Source organism: Salmo salar, chromosome ssa07 (genome assembly GCF_905237065.1).
Source record: "Salmo salar chromosome ssa07, Ssal_v3.1, whole genome shotgun sequence".
NCBI lineage: Eukaryota > Metazoa > Chordata > Actinopteri > Salmoniformes > Salmonidae > Salmo > Salmo salar.
Genome location: NC_059448.1, coordinates 32,598,533 through 32,619,643, shown reverse-complemented (window position 1 = coordinate 32,619,643; position 21,111 = coordinate 32,598,533).

Below are 21,111 nucleotides of genomic sequence, written 5' to 3'. Positions count from 1 at the left end.
GCTTTTGGTGAAATCCCTTTGCAATAAGGCACTAAAGTAAAACTGCAAAAAATCTGGCAAAGAAATGAACTTCATGTCCTGAATACAAAGCGTTAGCCAGATTTTCTTTGCAAATATATTTCCATTTGACTGTTTTTCAAGTTGTTCATCAGGCATCCTAAATTGTAACTTCATCATAGGAGTTATAATGACTTGGGTAAGAAATCTGCAGGCCTCACCATTATATCCCTCTTTGACTCACTTCAATACACAACACATCAAGACCAATTTAATACTTTAATAATTTTCATCTCAGCTGTTTGACATTTTGATAAAAGCACACCATCTAAATTATGATAATGTGAATGCTTTTCCTTGCCCGACAAACTGCTAAATACATTACTTTTATCTCAGTCCAGTATCTATCAGTCTGATTTGAAGTGCCCATTTATTTAAACGATCTGTCACAAATGCAGACTATTCAAAGGCGTAGGTTTGTTTAAAGTTGTTGCATTCATTTGATTCAGTCTCTCCAGGTATCTCAGCTAATTTTCTCTGTATCCATCATTGTTGTGAGCATATTGTGGGGAGTCACAGTCATGTAAAATGCCTGTCATTGATTTCCACAAGGACAGGGAGCACATAAAGTTTAAAGTGCGTAGACAGAACAAAGACTATACGCTTGTGGTGCTGTCAGACCCCCATCAGTCCCCTTCATTCCTTCTGATATCATCATGCCCACACAGACATCATAAACGCACCCCTACACAAAGTCCCCTTTCCGTCACATATATGTTGCATCACAGTTTCTCTTGGAAATTAGATTTGTGATCCAATACAGACATATTGTACTGTAGAAAAATGAGCCTTTAATTGTGCATTTATAAGAGTTGAACACATCTTTCATCCTATCTATGATAATGGCGCCGGAGGGGATGGCTGAGGTTTATGGGCTCTTAACCAACCGTGCTATTTTGATTGTTTTTTTGCATTGTTTGTAACTTATTTTGTACATAATGTTGCTGCTACCGTCTCTTATGACCCGAAAAGAGCTTCTGGACATCAGATAAGCGATTACTCGCCTTGAATTGGACAAATCATTTTTCTTTAATCAGTCGGGCGAGAGGGATTTACTCCAGACACGTGAACAGGCACTAATCCCCATTTTGCTAGCACAGACTGGAATATGTTCTGGGATTCTTCTAATGTCAATGAGGAGTACACCACATCAGTCACTGGCTTCATCAATAAGTGCATCGAGGACGTCGTCCCCACAGTGACTGTATGTACATACCCCAACCAGAAGCCGTGGACTACAGGCAACATCCACACTGAGCTAAAGGGTAGAGCTGCTGCTTTCAAGGAGCGGGACTCTAACCCAGAACCTTATAAGAAATTCCGCTATGCCCTCCGATGAACAATCAAACAGGCAAAGCATCAATACTCAAATCGTACTACACTGGCTCCGATGCTCATCTGATGTTGCAGGGCTTGCAAACTATTACAAACTACAAAGGGAAGCACAGCCGAGAGCTGCCCATTGACACGAGCCTACCAGACAAGCGAAATTATTTCTATGCTCACTTTGAGGCAAGTAACACTGAAACATGCATGAGAGCATAAGCTGTTTTAGGCAACTGTATGATCACGCTCTCCGCAGCCGATGTGAGTAAGACCTTTAAACAGGTCAACATTCACAAGGCCGCAGGGCCAGACGGATTACCAGGACATGTACTGCGAGCATGCGCTGACCAAGTGTCTTCACTGACATTTTCAACCTCTCCCTGTCTGAGTCTGTAATACCAATGTGTTTCAAGCAGACCTGCATGGCCCTTGTGCCCAAGAACACTAAGGTAACCTGCCTATGTTACTACCGACCCGTAGCATTCACGTCTGTAGCCATGAAGTGCTTTGAAAGGCTGGTCATGGCTCATATCAACACCATTATCCCAGAAACCCTAGATCCACTCCAACTTGCATACCACCCCAGCAGATCCACAGATGATGCAATCTCTATTGCACTCAACATGGCCCTTTCACACCTGGACAAAAGGAACACCTATGTGAGAATGCTATTCATTGACTACAGCTCAGCGTTCAACACCATAGTACCCTCAAAGCTCATCACTAAGCTAAGGACCCTGGGACTAAACACCTCCCTCTGCAACTGGATCCTAGACTTCCTGATGGGCCACCCCTAGGTGGTAAGGGTAGGTAACAACACATCCGCCACGCTGATCCTCAACACGGGGGCCCCTCAGGAGTGCGTGCTCATTCCCCTACTGTTCATTCATGACTACACGGCCAGGCACAACTCCAACAACATCATTAAGTTTGCCGATGACACAACAGTGGAAGGCCTGATCACCAACAATGACGAGAGACCTGACCTGGCCTAATGTTAGCCAACTGGGAGTATGTCTTGTCTTCATTGGAGGAGTGGGTGAGTGACTGACTTTCTCCCTTCAGATATGTTAATCGCTTTGCTAACTAGCTAGCCTGTTAGGGCTAGGGGGCAGTATTGACACGGCTGGATAAAAAACGTACCCGATTTAATCTGGTTACTACTCCTGCCCAGTAACTAGAATATGCATAGAATTATTGGCTTTGGATAGAAAACACCCTAAGGTTTCTAAAACTGTTTGAATGGTGTCTGTGAGTATAACAGAACTCATATGGCAGGCCAAAACCTGAGAAGATTCCATGCAGGAAGTGGCCTGTCTGCCAATTTCTTCCCCTTCTTGATTATCTCTATCCATTACAGGGGATCTCTGCTGTTACGTGACACTTCCTACGGCTCCCATGGGTTCTCAGAAGGCGGCAAAAAGCTGAATCGTGGCTTTGCATGCTCTGGCTGAAAAAAAGTAGCGCGTTTGGGTAGCGGCTGGTTACAGTACTGTGAGACTCAGGCTCGTGCCCGCGTCGACAGAATGCTTTGTTTTCTTTCCTCTGTTTAGCTAAATGGAGATTCCCGGTCGGAATATTATCGCTTTTTTACGAGAAAAATGGCATAAAAATGGATTTTAAACAGCGGTTGACATGCTTCGAAGTACGGTAATGTAATATTTAGAATTTTTTTGTCACGAATTGCGCCATGCTCGTGACCCTTATTTACACTTCGGATAGTGTCTTGAACGCACAAACAAAACGCCGCTATTTGGATATAACGATGGATTATTTTGGACCAAACCAACATTTGTTATTGAAGTAGCAGTCCTGGGAGTGCATTCTGACGAAGAACATCAAAGGTAATCAAACTTTTGTAATAGTAAATCGGAGTTTGGTCAGGGCTAAACTTGGTGGGTGTCTAAATGGATAGCCGTGATGGCTGGGCTATCTACTCAGAATATTGCAAAATGTGCTTTCACCGAAAAGCTATTTTAAAATCGGACACCTCGATTGCACAAAGGAGTTCTGTATCTATAATTCTTAAAATAATTGTTATGTTTTTTGTGAACGTTTATCGTGAGTAATTTAGTAAATTCAACGGAGGCTTGGGGGGTATGCTAGTTCTGAACGTCACATGCTAATATAAAAAGCTGTTTTTTGATATAAATATGAACTTGATTTAACAAAACTTGCATGTATTGTATAACATAATGTCCTAGGTGTGTCATCTGATGAAGATCATCAAAGGTTAGTGCTGCATTTAGCTGTCTTCTGGGTTTTTGTGACATTATATGCTAGCTTGAAAAATGGGTGTCTGATTATTTCTGGCTGGGTACTCTGCTGACATAATCTAATGTTTTGCTTGTTGTAAAGCCTTTTTGAAATCGGACAGTGTGGTTAGATTAACGAGAGTCTTGTCTTTAAAATGGTGTAAAATAGTCATATGTTTGAGAAATTGAAGTAATAGCATATCTAAGGTATTTGAAAATCGCGCCACGGGATTACACTGGCTGTTGCGTAGGTGGGACGATTTCGTCCCGCCTAGCCCAGAGAGGCTAGCTATGTTGAACTTGAATGACTGTTATCCAGTTAGCATATCTCTTGCCTTTTTAAATTCACTATGGCTATCTACTCCGATTTCAGAGCACTCTCATCTGAGTGTGCCAGAGTGCATAAAAACACCAGCTGAATATGACCGGTGTCAGTAAACATAGACAAAAAAAGTAACAGTTTGTCACGAACTGTAGATGACATGTAAACAGCCTATCCAGCTATGCTAGGGCAAGTTAAATGGTCAGATTGAGGTCTTCTCTCATTTGTGTCTGGAAGTAGCTAGCAAGCTAGCCAACTTTAGCCAGTTAGCTTGGGTGCTTAACTGCCGTTGTAAGGAACGCTCGGATCAACCCTACTACACGGCCAGAGCATCCAGTGTCAATCGTGTAGTGTGCGCTCTGAACGCACAGAGAGCGATACACTCTGAATTTACGAACAGACAATCTGACAACGCTCTGAATTTACGAACGACGCAGAGCACAATCTGATACACTGGAGGCAATTTATGAACGCACCATTAGTTTTCAAATAAATGTATTCGGCATTGATCAAATGGGCAGGCAAGTTCCCATTTAGTTGTAAAAATGTGGGTTGGGACAAGCACACATTGTCAGGCAAGCTGCAGAAGGGCAAGTTCGTTTTTCAGTGCAATTTTGACGGCCAACTAGCCAACTAGGTTTGAGAGGGTTTATCTAATGTTCCCTCATTTAGATTTTAGCTCATCTCGCTCATACATCTAGACGTTCCGCTAGCGGAACACCTGCTCCAATATCCAATGATAGGCGTGGCGCGAATTACAAATTCCTCAAAAATCGTCCTTCTTGTTCGCTCTCTGTTCACTGCAAAAGCCTGAAACTAGGTTCTAAAGACTGTTGACATCTAGTGGAAGCCTTAGGAAGTGCAAAATTAACCCTAAGTCACTGTGTGTTAGATAGGCAATGACTTGAAAAGACTACAAGCACCAGATTTCCCACTTCCTGGTTGGATTCTTCTGAGTAGCAGGCAGTTTACTCTGGGCACGCTTTTCATCCGAACGTGAAAATACTGCCCCCTACCCCAAAGAAGTTAACTGATTTTTGTACTCTGATGTCCTTGGGTAGGTGGAGGGAGTCTGGAAGGGCATCTAGGAATCTTTGGGTTGTCCGAGAATTTATAGCACAACTTTTGATGATCCTTGGTTGGGGTCTGAGCAGATTATTTGTTGCGATTGCAAATGTAATAAAATGGTGGTCCGATAGTCCAAGATTATGAGGAAAAACATGTTGATCCACAACATTTATTCCATGGGACAAAACTAGGTCCAGAGTATGACTGTGGCAGTGAGTAAATACGGATACGTTGGACAAAACCCACTGAGTCGATGATGGCTCCAAAAACCTTTGAGTGGGTCTGTGGACTTTTCCATGTGAATATTAAAGTCACCACAAATTTGAATATTATCTGCGATGACTACAAGGTCCGATAGGAATTCAGGGAACTCAGTGAGGAATGCTGTAAATGTCCAGGAGGCCTGTAAACAGTAGCTATAAAAAGTGATTGAGTAGGCTGCATAGATTTCATGACTAGAAGCTCAAAAGACGAAAAATAGTTTTTTTTTGTAAATTGAAATTTGCTATCGTAAATGTTAGCAACACCTCTGCCTTTGCAGGATGCACGGGGGATATGGTCACTAGTGTAACCAGGAGGTGAGGCCTCATTTAACACAGTAAATTCATCAGGCTTAAGCCATGTTTCAGTCAGGCCAATCACATCAAGAGTATGATCAGTGATTAGTTCATTGACTATAACTGTCTTGGAAGTGAGGGATCTAACATTAAGTAGCCCTATTTTTGAGATGTGAGGTATCACAATCTCTTTCAATAATGGCAGGAATGGAGGAGGTCTTTATTCCAGTGAGATTGTTAAGGCGAACACCGCCATGTTTAGTTTTGCCCAACCTAGGTCGAGGCACAGACACGGTCTCAATGGGGATAGCTGAGCTGACTACACTGACTGTGCTAGTGGCAGACTTCACTAAGCTGGCAGGTTGGCTAACAGCCTGCTGCCTGGCCTGCACCCTATCTCATTGTGGAGCTAGGGGAGTTAGAGCTCTGTCTATGTTTGTAGATAAGATGAGAGCACCCCTCCAGCTCAGATGGAGTCCGTCACTCCTCAACAGGCCAGGCTTGGTCCTGTTTGTGGGTGAGTCCCAGAAAGAGGGTCAATTATCTACAAATTCTATCTTTTGGGAGTGGCAGAAAACAGTTTTCAACCAGCGATTGAGTTAGACTCGTCAGACTCTGCTGTAGAGCTCATCACTCCCCCTAACTGGAAGGGGGCCAGAGACAATTACTCGATACCGACACATCTTTCTAGCTGATTTACACACTGAAGCTTTGTTGCGCTTTGTGACCTCTGACTGTCGACTGAATTATTAGTTTTCTGCTATTTAATGAAAGGCATGCCCCATTCCTATAAAGAAAGTCCACTTTAATTCTTAACTTCTAACTAACAATTTTCCATACAGTATTCAGCTATGAGGTAATCAGGAAGGTGATGTACCATATTTCAAGTTCACTGCAAATCAATTTTAAGGATCTGTTTCCCTATGACAGTGTTGAAGTAGTAGATTAAAAAACATGAGCTGGCGCACACCCAGAAAAAGTTGTTTGTGTGGAGGTGCTGACTAACGGCGAATTACCTATAAACTATCAAAATAAAGAAAGTCGCACACTCCATATATAAACTCCCAGTAATTTATTGGTTATTTACCAACGTTTTGGCATCACTGTGCCTTCTTCAGGGTAATGCCATGAATACTTGAACCAGGTTATGTAGACAAACAGTGCAATTAGTGCAACCAATGACAATAGTGAAGGGTGTGTCATAATGATTAAGTTAATTAAAATGAATTAGTGAAACTGTTAAAAAAACAGTTTTTGGCATATTAAATATATTAGGCTATTGTTATCATATAGAAACATAATTTAATATTGTACATCGTATTAGCATCAACATACATTATTGTTTAATTCAATTTCACATATTTAATTGTTTCGTATTTCATTTCATATTTCTTACATGTAATCTTTTGGTTCAACCTTAATGTATAATGAGCATCATCAACAGGCGGAACATATTAGGTGTACGCTAATAAGCTGTATAAAGAATATATCAATTTATAACTTGTTCATGAAAGAAAGAATTGTTCATAAGAAGGGCCTGAGTTCAAAGTCAATATTCAGACCATACAGGGTCAATCTTTTTAGATAGGATATCCACTAAGCCTCCCTTTGTAGTAGTAGGCTCTCGATGTTACCTCCTCTCCTTGGTAGAGCAACATGCTCAATGCCTGTGTATTTGAGGGAGGAGATTAGATGGTTAGCTTCAACAAAGTGAGCTGCTACTGGATAGTCAATGTTCTTACACCTGATTGAGCTGCCATGTTCAGCTATGCGTTCTTTTAATTGTCTTTTCATTTGTCCTATGTAGGCTTTTCCACATGATCAGGTGATGAGCTGGATTACTCCCTTGGTCTTGTATGAGATGATAGCCCTAACAGAGAGTTTTTCGAGCTGTATGTGGGTGTCTGAAGAAGGATGTTTTTAATAGTGCTATTGCACTGTGTGCATGAGCCACAGTTGTAGTTCCCATTTGCGATAGGTGTCAAGAGTATCTGAGTGGGCTCAGTGCACATGTCCGATGTCACCCAGCTTGAAGTAGCAACATGACCTTTCCAGTAGATGGCAAGGTGTAGGGCACTAAATTACGGATTTTGTAATACCAATACCTAAGATTTAATCCATTAAGATTGCCGCAATCCAATCAGAAAAGTTGACTAAAATCAGGTGAAACGTAGCAGTCAGTCTTCCAGTAAAGAAATGGGGAAAGTAAAGATAATTTTCCACAAGGCAAGCAATACTCAATGTCACGATACGATAGTTTCATTAATACACACACGTGTGTGTGCACATACACACGCCCAAATACTGTAGTAGGCTGATGTGAAAGACTATAGGGACATGGAGCCAGACAGGTGATAAACAAATGAAATTACTCACTAAAATGAGATATTGACTTTGCACATTAGATTTGGTAAATGTATTGGAACCGAATTATGAAGATTGGCTCAATGAGTGAAGCAGTAATAGGAGTAGTATTTGCCCTTGACATTCTTACAGCAAAGTTACAGTTTAAAAACCGGTGTTCAAAAGTCTTTCATATGGGAAATCAATTTGAATACATATTTGTAACGTCCCACTGTTTAGATTACTTATGTTTTATAAGAACTGAAGTCGGGACGTTCGTATACTTTATTTTAACTTTACTCAGAAGTAAGCTGGCGTTACATGGTTCACATGGCATATCACTCCCACTGTCTGGCTACTGTAAAACATTGAACTGGAATCCCACAGTACGAATACACAGACTGGATTATGACATAATGTTCACTACATTACATCCCTCCCTTATCACTACTGGTCAGTATACATTCCACTTGGGATACAACATTAAGAGTTTTAACTATTTCACAGTCTTTGAACTTGATTAATTACATCTCTTCAATGAGATACCTTGGATGTCTTCTGTTGGTTCTCATAGAGTATCGAGGGTTTGGATCTGGATCCGGATCTTGATCTGGTTGTTCAGCAGCATGTGGACAAGTGTTCAGGTCGTCGTGTTCTTCCGACAGCTCAGGGTCAAAGTCAACAGGTATTGACGGTGGGAACTTGAAGTAGTAACATGGGAGCTTATTGACGAAGTGTAACGCTGGACGTCGTGGGTGTGGAGTCAGGCGCAGGAAACAAGAGTGTTTACTATAGTGCTTTATTTGACGCACCACCAAAAAGAGCATTCACCCAAAATACAACAGGGCTTAACCTGTTTAGGATAGGGGGCAGTATTGACACGGCTGGATAAAAAACATACCCGATTTAATCTGGTTACCACTCCTACCCAGTAACTAGAATATGCATATACTTATTACATATGGATAGAAAACACCCTAAATTTTCTAAAACTGTTTGAATGGTGTCTGTGAGTATAACAGAACTCAAATGGCAGGTCAAAACCTGAGAGATTCCTTTACAGGAAGTGGCCTGTCTGACCATTTCTTGAACTTCTTTTCCATCTCTATCATTTACTAAGGATCTCTGCTCTAACGTGACACTTCTCACGTCGTCCATAGGCGCTCAGAGCCCGGGAAAAAACAGAATGTCGTCATCCCAGCCCCAGGCTGAAACACATTATCGCCTTTCTCAAGTGGCCGATCAAGGGACACTGGGCTTAGGCGCGTGACCCGACCGCCCCCGCCTTTGGGATTTTTTCCTCTGTTTGCCGAAAAGGAGATTCCCTGTCGGAATATTATCGCTTTTCTACGAGAAAAATGGCGTAAAAATTGATTTTAACCTCTATGGGCTAGGTGGGACGCTAGCGTGCCACCCGTGGTGCACTCCATCAACAGCAGGTGCATTTCAAGAGCGGCAAATTTGAATCCAAATAAATGTCAAAATTCAAATTTTTCAAAAATACAACTATTTTACACCATTTGAAAGATAAACATCTCCTTAATCTAACCACGTTTTACGATTTCAAAAAGGTTTTACGGCGAAAGCATAAATTTAGAGTATGTTAGGACAGTACATTTACAAGAGTTGTGTGTAATGTTTTGTCAAGTCAAAGACAGGGTCACCAAAACCATAAAACCAGCTAAAATGATGCACTAACCTTTTACAATCTCCATCAGATGACACTCCTAGGACATTATGTTAGACAATGCATGCATTTTTAGTTCTATCAAGTTCATATTTATATCCAAAAACAGCGTTTTACTATGGCATTGATGTTGAGGAAATCGTTTCCCTCCAATAACCGGCAGTCAAGACAGCGTCACAAATTAAATAATTAAAATTAGAAAACATTGGTAAAATATTATATTGTCATTTAAAGAATTATAGATTTACATCTCTTGAACGCAATCAACTTGCCAGATTTAAAAATAACCTTACTGGGAAATCACACTTTGCAATAATCTGAGCACTGCGCCCAGAAAAATACGCGTTGCGATACAGACTAGACGTCATGTTGGGGAGATCTAAAATCGAAAATACTATGTAAATAATCCATTACCTTTGATTCTCTTCATCAGATGTCACTTCCAGGTATCACAGGTCCATAACGAATGTAGTTTTGTTCAAAAAAGCTCATCATTTATGTCCAAAAATCTCCGTCTTGTTCGCACATGATCTAAGCCAGCCGGACTTCTCGTCATGAACGAGGGGAAAAAATATATTTACGTTCGTTCAAACATGTCAAACGTTGTATAGCATAAATCATTAGGGCCTTTTTTAACCAGAACATGAATAATATTCAAGGTGGACGAATGCATACTCTTTTATAACGTATTGGAACGAGGGTACCCAACATGAACTCGCGCGCCAGGTGTCTAATGGGACATCATCGTTCCATGGCTCTTGTTCGGTCAGATCTCCCTCCAGAAGACTCAAAACACTTTGTAAAGGCTGGTGACATCTAGTGGAAGCAATAGGAAGTGCCAAAATATTCCTAAACCCCTGTGTTTTTCAATGGGATAGGTTTAAAGTCAATACAACACATCAGGTATCCACTTCCTGTCAGAAAATGTCTCAGGGTTTTGCCTGCCAAATGAGTTCTGTTATACTCACAGACACCATTCAAACAGTTTTAGAAACTTTAGAGTGTTTTCTATCCATATATAATAAGTATATGCATATTCTAGTTACTGGGTAGGATTAGTAACCAGATTAAAATCGGGTACATTTTTTTTATCCAGACGTGCAAATGCTGCCCCCTAGCCCTAACAGGTTTTAAACAGCGGTTGACATGCTTCGAAGTACGGTAATGGAATATTTAGAATTTTATTGTCACGAATTGCGCCATGCGCGCGACACTTCTTTACTATTTCGGATAGTGTCTGGAACGCACGAACAAAACGCCGCTATTCGGATATAACGATGGATTATTTTGGACCAAACCAACATTTGTTATTGAAGTAGCAGTCCTGGGTGTGCATTCTGACGAAGACAACAAAAGGTAATCAAACTTTTATAATAGTAAATATGATTATGGTGAGTGCTAAACTTACCGGGTGTCTAAATAGCGAGCCCGTGATGCCTGGGCTATGTACTTAGAATATTGCAAAATGTGCTTTCACCAAAAAGCTATTTTAAAATCGGACATATCGAGTGCATAGAGGAGGTCTGTATCTATAATTCTTAAAATAATTGTTATGCTTTTTGTGAACGTTTATCGTGAGTAATTTAGTAAAATGTTAGCGAATTCCCCGGAATTTCTAAAACTGTTTGAATGGTGTCTGTGAGTATAACAGAACTCATATGGCAGGCAAAAAACTGAGAAGATTTCATGCAGGAAGTGGCCTGTCTGACAAGGTGTCGTTCTTCTTGTCTCTGTTTATTGAAGAGTGAGGATCTTAGCTGTCCCGTGACACTGCTAGTTCTGAACGTCACATGCTAATGTAAAAAGCTGGTTTTTGATATAAATATGAACTTGATTGAACAAAACATGCATGTATTGTATAACATAATGTCCTAGGGTTGTCATCTGATGAAGATCATCAAAGGTGAGTGCTGCATTTAGCTGTCTTCTGGGTTTTGGTGACATTATATGCTGGCTTGAAAAATGGGTGTCTGATTATTTCTGGCTTGGTACTCTGCTGACATAATCTAATGTTTTGCTTTCGTTGTAAAGCCTTTTTGAAATCGGACAAGATCTGTCTTTGTTTGAGAAATTAATAATAGATTTTTAGTTTAAATCGCGCCACCATTTTGACGAATCGAGAGTATAATCAAGACAACGTCTACACAACACAGTGTGAAAGAACGAAACAAGCCCGCACACAGAACAGGTGGGGAGATGGGCTTAAAACCTCTTACATCTAGACGTTCCGCTAGCGGAACACCTGCTCCAATATCCAATGATGGGCGTGGCGCGAAATACAAACTCCTCTAAAATCTAAAAACTTCCATTTTTAAAACATATGACTATTTTACAGCATTTTAAAGACAAGACTCTCGTTAATCTAACCACACTGTCCGATTTCAAAAAGGCTTTACAGCGAAAGCAAAACATTAGATTATGTCAGCAGAGTACCCAGCCAGAAATAATCAGACACCCATTTTTCAAGCTAGCATATAATGTCACAAAAAACAAAACCACAGCTAAATGCAGCACTAACCTTTGATGATCTTCATCAGATGACAACCCTAGGACATTATGTTATACAATGCATGCATGTTTTGTTCAATCAAGTTCATATTTATATCAAAAACCAGCTTTTTTACATTAGCATGTGACGTTCAGAACTAGCATACCCCCTGCAAACATCCGGTGAATTTACTAAATTACTCACGATAAACGTTCACAAAAAACATAACAATTATTTTAAGAATTATAGATACAGAACTCCTCTATGCACTCGATATGTCCGATTTTAAAATAGCTTTTCGGTGAAAGCACATTTTGCAATATTCTCAGTAGATAGCCCAGCCATCACAGGGCTAGCCATTTAGACACCGACCAAGTTTAGCCCTGATCAAACTCCGATTTACTATTACAAAAGTTTGATTACCTTTGTTGTCTTCGTCAGAATGCACTCCCAGGACTGCTACTTCAATAACAAATGTTGGTTTGGTCCAAAATAATCCATCGTTATATCCAAATAGCGGCGTTTTGTTCGTGCGTTCCAGACACTATCCGAATGGTAAATCAGGGTCGCGAGCATGGCGCAATTCGTGACAAAAGATTTCTAAATATTCCATTACCGTACTTCGAAGCATGTCAACCGCTGTTTAAAATCCATTTTTATGCCATTTTTCTCGTAAAAAAGCGATAATATTCCGACCGGGAATCTCCATTTAGCTAAACAGAGGAAAGAAAACAAAGCTTTCGGTCGACGTGGGCACGAGCCTGAGTCTCACAGTACTGTAACCAGCCACTACCCAAACGCGCTACTTTGTTTCAGCCAGAGCCTGCAAAGCCACGATTCAGCATTTTGCCGCCTTCTGAGAGTCCATGTGAGCCGTAGAAAGTGTCACGTAAGAGCAGAGATCCCCTGTAATAGATAGAGATAATCAACAAGGCCAAGAAATGGTCAGACAGGGAACTTCCTGTACAGAATCTTCTCAGGTTTTGGCCTGCCAAATGAGTTCTGTTATACTCACAGACACCATTCAAACAGTTTTAGAAACTTTGGAGTGTTTTCTATCCAAAGCTAATAATTATATGCATATTCTAGTTTCTGGACAGGAGTACTAATCAGATTAAATTGGGTACGTTTTTTATCCTTCCGTGAAAATACTGCCCCCTAGCCATAACAGGTTAAATACCCATCTAATAACTAAATAGAACACAGGTGCAACAAATAAAGGCAAAACCAACAGAAAAGGAAAAAGGGATCGGTGGCAGCTAGTAGGCCGGTGACGACGACCGCCGAATGCCACCCGAACAGGGAGAGGAGTCACCCTCGGCAGGAGTCGTGACAAGAAGGATGAGTTTCTGGTTACCAGACGTCCAGAGCGTGTCACCGTTAACATCGATCCTTTGATTCTCACAGCTTTGTAAGGTTTAGGATCGTAGGGAGTCATGAGTTTTCCTTTGACATGCTGACGGCAGAGTACCGTGTCTCCTGGTTTGAGTGTGGAGGGTCGTGCTCGGTTCTTGTAGTCAGCAGTCTCTTTCATGTGTTGCTTTGCACGTTGGTCAGTGGGACGTAGCTTGGTGTTTGGTGCAAAGTGCGGCATTGTGGGAGGTGTAGTGCAGCGTTCTTCGAAACAGAAGTGACAGATGTGGACTTTACAATTTCAACTTCCGGATAGCTTGAGTATTCTTCGACAACTACAAGTAGGAAAGGACCGCAGAAATCGACTGATACTTATAGCCATGGAATAGTCATCAAAATAGACAGTGGTTCCATAGGATTTTCTTCAGTGGCAGCTTGACATGGAATGCAGTGCTGAATTGCTTTTTCCAACATGTCATTTATGCCTGGAAACCAAACCTTCTTTCTCAGTAGCTGTTTGTTTTCACAATACCTAGATGTCCTGTGTGAGCTAGGCTGATTGCTTTTTCATGGAGTTGGAAGAACGAGCTGTGTTCCTTTCAGAATGACGTTTGCTTGTGCATTGTTAGTTCATGTCTCATGCGAAAGAGTGCTTTTAATGTTTGGAAATCAGCATCTTGTGTGTCACGTGGTGACTCTAGCCTGTTAGGGCTAGGGGGCAGCATTGACACGGCTGGATAAAAAACATACCCGATTTAATCTGGTTACCACTCCTACTCAGTAACTAGAATATGCATATACTTATTACATATGGATAGAAAACACCCTAAATTTTCTAAAACTGTTTGAATGGTGTCTGTGAGTATAACAGAACTCAAATGGCAGGTCAAAACCTTAGAGATTCCTTTACAGGAAGTGGCCTGTCTGACCATTTGTTGAACTTCTTTTCCATCTCTATCATTTACTAAGGATCTCTGCTCTAACGTGACACTTCCCACGTCTTCCATAGGCTCTCAGAGCCCGGGAAAAAACAGAATGTCGTCATTCCAGCCCCAGGCTGAAACACATTATCGCCTTTCTCAAGTGGCCCATCAAGAGACACTAGCTTATGCGCGTGACCCCGACCGCCCCCGCCTTTGGGATTTTTTCCTCTGTTTGCCGAAAAGGAGATTCCCTGTCGGAATATTATCGCTTTTCTACGAGAAAAATGTCGTAAAAATTGATTTTAAACAGCGGTTGACATGCTTCGACGTACGGTAATGGAATACTTAGAATTTTATTGTCACGAATTGCGCCATGCGCGCGACACTTCTTTACTATTTCGGATAGTGTCTGGAACGCACGAACAAAACGCCGCTATTCGGATATAACGATGGATTATTTTGGACCAAACCAACATTTGTTATTGAAGTAGCTGTCCTGGGTGTGTATTCTGACGAAGACAACAAAAGGTAATGACATTTTTATAATAGTAAATATGATTATGGTGAGTGCTAAACTTGCCGGGTGTCTAAATAGCGAGACCGTGATGCCTGGGCTATGTACTTAGAATATTGCAAAATGTGCTTTCACCAAAAAGCTATTTTAAAATCGGACATATCGAGTGCATAGAGGAGGTCTGTATCTATAATTCTTAAAATAATTGTTATGCTTTTTGTGAACGTTTATCGTGAGTAATTTAGTAAAATGTTAGCGAATTCCCCGGAAGTTTGCGGGGGTATGCTAGTTCTGAACGTCACATGCTAATGTAAAAAGCTGGTTTTTGATATAAATATGAACTTGATTGAACAAAACATGCATGTATTGTATAACATAATGTCCTAGGGTTGTCATCTGATGAAGATCATCAAAGGTGAGTGCTGCATTTAGCTGTCTTCTGGGTTTTGGTGACATTATATGCTGGCTTGAAAAATGGGTGTCTGATTATTTCTGGCTTGGTACTCTGCTGACATAATCTAATGTTTTGCTTTCGTTGTAAAGCCTTTTTGAAATCGGACAGTGTGGTTAGATTAACGAGAGTCTTATCTTTAAATGGCTGTAAAATAGTCATATGTTTGAGAAATTGAAGTAATAGGATTTTTAAGGTTTTGAAAATCGCGCCACAGGATAGCCGTGGCTGTTACGTAGGTGGGACGAATTCGTCCCGCCTAGCCTAGAGAGGCTAGCCAGGTTCCTGTGGGCAATAGCTGCATCACCTTCTGTAGAGTCTTTCTTTGTTTCTTCTTGTACCTCTTCTAGAGTCACCTGTGTTGTCAATGATAAAGTTCACATGTTCCTCTGCCATGCAAGAGATTCTTTGTGGTGTTTTCCCTGCAATGGGATGTCTTGAAATGTAGTTGGCAGGGCTGTCTTTACCGGCTTTGTACTTCACAGTGTAGCTGTAGGCTTGTAGTCTCAGTCGCCATTGCTCAAGTCATGCTGGGGATGTGGCTTTTGGGTTGTTGAAGTTAAGCTCTAGTGGTTTATGGTCTGTGATGACTGTGAAGTGAGCTCCGTAGATACACAAGTGAAAGTGTTCACATGCCCAGATGATTACCAGAGCTTTTCTCTCGGTTTGTGAGTAGCGCTGTTCAACCTCTGAAAGCGCTCGGCCTGCGTATGCGATGCGTCTTTGTCACTTGTAGGGCTGTGCTGACTTAGTATGGCACCACAACCAACTTGGCTGGCGTCACCTAACAGTGTCGACCTCTTGCCTGAGTCAAAGTAGGGTGACATTGTGTGCTGCATCAGACATGTTCTTAATGGTTTCATCGCAGACTCGTACTGTGGTCCCCATGAACAGGTGTGATCTTTTCTTGTGAGCTCATGAAGAGGCTGTGCAGTTGTTGTGAAGTCTGGTATGAACCGTGAACAGTATTGTATGATACCCAGTAGACTGTGAACTTCGGAGACATTTTGAGGAGCTGGCGGATTCTGTATGGCTTTGATTTTCTTTGGATCCGCCAAAATGCCTTTCTCTGAGAAAACATAGCCATAAAACACAAGTGTTCTTTTGCTGTACTCACATTTTTCTTTGTTCAGCATGACATTTTTCTCTCTCAATCTCTGAAACACTGCTTTGAGACTTGCATTGTGTTCATCTTGAGATCTATCGTAGACTAGGATGGTATGGCTCATGTTTCTCGCTTTCATGTCTACTCCCACTCCTCCTCTCTGGCGCTCGTTGTCACCAGTTTAGTCATTATTACGCACATCTGTCACCTTCATTACACACACCTGCACCTCATGAAACTCACCTGGACTCCATCACCTTCCTGATTACCTCCCCTATATCTGTCACTCCCTTTGGTTCTTTCGTCAGGCGCCATTGTTTCCATTTATATGTTTCATGTCTGTACGCTACTCATGTTTCTTGATTTTGTCCATGTTAATTTATTAAATTCACTCCCTGCACTTGCTTCCCGATTATTATCGTACTCCTTACAGAATAACGCCTCTCCAAAGGGATGCAACAGGGATTTTTTAATCATTGATTTGTTTTTACTGGCGACTTCGGGTCTAAGGGTGGCTGCCGAAGCAACCGGGGATGCCTCAGCTGGCTCGTTAGGTTCACAAGCCTCGGTTGGCTCGTCAGGCTTCCATGCCTCAGCTGGCTTGACAGGTTCTCAAGCCTCGGTTGGCTCGGCGGGATCACATGCCTCAGCCGGCTCGTTGGGCTCCTATGCCTCAGTGTGCTCGACTGGTTCCCGCGCCTCAGCTGGCTGTACAGGATCCTGTGCCTCAGCAGGTTCTCGCACCTCAGCAGAAGCAATCGGCCTGCTCCTGGTCCTCGGACAGTCCTCTGGTCGGTGCTGCGTGTCAAGGAGGGGGTACTGCCACGTCTACACCCGCTCCTCCTCTCTGGCACTCATTGTCGCCAGTTTACTCAATATTACGCACACCTGTAACCTTTGTTATGCTCACCTGCGCCTCACCTGGACTCCATCACCTTCCTGATCACCTCTCATATATCTGTCACACCCTTTGGTTCCTTCCACAGGCGTTGTTGTTTCTGTTTCTGTTTCATGTCTGTACGCTACTCGTGTTTCTTGTTTTTGTCCATGTTCGTTTATTTATTCATTAAATTCACTCCCTGTACTTGCTTCCCGATTATTAGTGTACACATTACACTCATGTTGGGAATGCCTTGCAGCACTTGCTGTATTGCATTTTGATACACCTCAGCAGCTGAATTTATGCCAAAGTTCAGTCTGGTGTATCTCCAGAGGCCAGTAATGTGTAGTGAAGGTTGTGATACTTTGAGTCTGGATGTAACTCAAGCTGGTGGTATCAAGCATTAAGATCTAGCTTGGAGAACACTACTGCTCCATTCAGATCATGGATGAGGTCATCAACCGTTGGCGTGATGTGTCGTTCACATTGTATTGCTGAGTTCAGAAGGCGCATGTCGACACAGACTTTATCAGGCATCTTGGGTTTTGGTGTGACCACTATTGGGGATACCCATAGTGTTGGTCTGCTGATTTTTTTCAGATGATGTCTTTGCTTTGTAGTGTGTCAAGCTCCTATTTTTTTATTTAACCTTTACTTACAATGATGGCCTAGGAAGAGTGGGTTAAGCCTTTTTTTCAGGAACAGAACGACAGATTTTTACTTTGTCAGCTCGAGGATTCAATCTAGCAACCATTCGGTTACTGGCCCAACGCTCTAACCACTAGGCTACCTTTCTCTCACGTGAAAAAGAATCCTCCTGTGTGGTTGTACTACTGGTTGCACTGTCATCACTGTGCAGCTTCACTTAAGTGTGAGTTTTCCTATGCCTTGGAAGAGGTCCTGGTATTAGTTGGTAAGCTGACTTATGAATGAACCATCAGCTGGTTCACTTGGAGTGGACAGAGAGTTGATTATTTTCAGATGTCCAAGGTCTAATGCTTTAGTGAGCCAGAGTTAGCTTGATTACATAGAAAGTGGAATCCACCATCTTAGTCTTGGAGCGGACTGGTGCTGTAAATTTTCCTCTCAGTGGAAGTAGTTCTGCTGAGTCATAAGCAAAGATGTTTGGCTTAGCCTGTTTTAAATCACAACTGGGCTTTAACTTGGCATATGTGACTTCATCAACAATGTTAACGCTTGCTCCCGAATCAACAATAACATCTACAGTTGTGTTCATAATGGTAACTGGGATGTGTGGTTGCGATGGTTTCTATACTATACACACAACATGCATATAATCATCATCAGAGCTTGGTGTGGTGTCTTGTTTTTGTGTCTTTTTGTCATCTTGTGACTGCACTTTATGTACTTTGTGTTTGGGTTAGTTTTTCAGCAACTGGATGAGTGGACTCTGTGGTTTGTGATCTACAGCATTTTTAAAAAGTGATTCAACTTTCTACATCCTTTACATGTTTTCCCCCTTGAAGGGCAGTTTGTTTGTCCTCCACCATGTGGGAATTTTCCTCCAGAGTTATTGCATGTTCTGTTTAGATGTTTGTTGCTTTCATTTTTGTAGCCCTGGCTTTTGTTGTATTTTTTCTTTTGTACAGCGCACATGGAAAGTTATTTTTGTGATTTTGATTGAGCATTCTCAATGCCTGCAGCTTCTTAATCCGACATATCTTGTGCCCTTTTAGCGCCACCAGCGGAGGTGCGCGGAACTGCAGTTTAGTATTATCTGTGACTTGATTTATTTATCAACATTTGCAAACTCGCATGTGGATGCTAATTGCCTCAATCTTGTGTGGTAAGAATCCTATAAAATGGCACCGGAAGAAATGGCAGCAGTTTTACGGGCGCCCAACTAATTGTGCTATTATGTGGGGGTTTTTCGTGATATTTGTAACTTATTTTGTACATAATGTTTCTGCAACCGTATCTTATTGCAAAAAAGAGCTTCGGATATCAGGACAGCGATCATTCACCTCGGATTAGACAAAGATTTTTTCTTCAATAAGCAAGACGCACAGGACATTCTCCAAACACCCAACAGGGCCAACATCCCCGTTATTTGCAAGAGGAAGAAACGCAGGGACAGAGGACACAGAGCGGGATACCACATGAGGACCCGCAGAAGGCGAGTGGGAAAGCTGCCGTTACTGTCAATATTACTCGCCAACGTGCAATCATTGGACAATAAATTAGACGAGGTATGACCACGAATATCCTACCAACGGGACATCAAAAACTGTAATATCCTATGTTTCACAGAATCGTGGCTGAATGACGACATGGATATTCTGCTAGTGCGATATACCCTGCACCGGCAAGACAGACCGCATGTAAGACGAGGGGGTGCGGGTCTGTGCATATTTGTAAACAACAGCTGGTGCAAAAAATATAAGGAAGTCTCTAGATTTTGCTCGCCTGAAGTAGAGTATATTGTGATAAATTGCAGGCCACAATACTTGCCTAGAGAGTTTTCAGCTATACTTTTCGTGGCTGTTTATTTACCACCACAGACAGATGCTGGCACTAAGACCTCACTCAGTCAGCTGTATAAGGAAATAAGCAAACAGGAAACCAATCACCCAGAGGCGGCGCACCTAGTGGCCGGAGAATTTAATGGAGGGAAAATTAAATCAGTTCTACCAAATTCCTATCAACATGTTAAATGTGCAACCAGAGGGAAGAAAATCCAGATCACCTGTACTCCACACACGGAGATGCGTACAAAGCTCTCCCTCGCCCTCCATTTGGTAAATCCGACCACAACTCCATCCTTCTCATACCTGCATTCAAGCAAAAATGAAAGCAGGAAGCACCAGTGACTCGGTCTATAAAAAAGTGGTCAGATGAAGCAGATGCTAAACTACGGGACTGTTTTTCTATCACAGACTGGAACATGTTCTGGGATTCTTCCGATGGCATTGAGGAGTACACCACATCAGTCACTGGCTTTATCAATAAGTGCATCGAGGACGTCGTCCCCACAGTGACTGTACATGCATACCCCAACCAGAAGCCATGGATTACAGGCAACATTCGCACTGAGCTAAAGGGTAGAGCTGCCGCTTTCAAGGTGCGGGACTCTAACCCGGAAGCTTACAAGAAATCCTGCTATGCCCTTCGACGAACCATCAAACAGAGAAAGCGTGAATACAGGGCTAAGATTGAATCATACAACACCGGCTCTGACGCTCGTCTTACGTGGCAGGGCTTACAAACTATTACAGCCTACAAAGGGAAGCATAGCCGCGAGCTGCCCAGTCACACGAGCCTACCAGATGAGCTAAATCACTTCTATGCTCACTTCGAGGCAAGAACACTAAGGCATGCATGAGAGCATCAGCTGTTCCAGACGACTGTGTGAACACGCTCTCCGTAGCCGACGTGAGTAAGACCATTAAACAGGTCAACATACACAAGGCTGCGGGGCCAGGCGAATTACCAGGACGTGTGCTCCGGACATGTGCTGACCAACTGGCAGGTGTCTTCACTGACACTTTCAACATGTCCCTGATTGAGTCTATAATACCAGCATGTTTCAAGCAGACCACCATAGTCCCTGTGCCCAAGAACACAAAGGCAACCTGCCTAAATGACTACAGACCCTTGGCACTCACGTCCATAGCCATGAAGTGCTTTGAAAGGCCAGTCATGGCTCATATCAACACCATTATCACAGAAACCCTAGACCCACTCCAATTTGCATACTGCTTCAACAGATCCACAGATGATGCAATCTCTATTGCACTCCACACTGCCCTTTCCCACCTGGA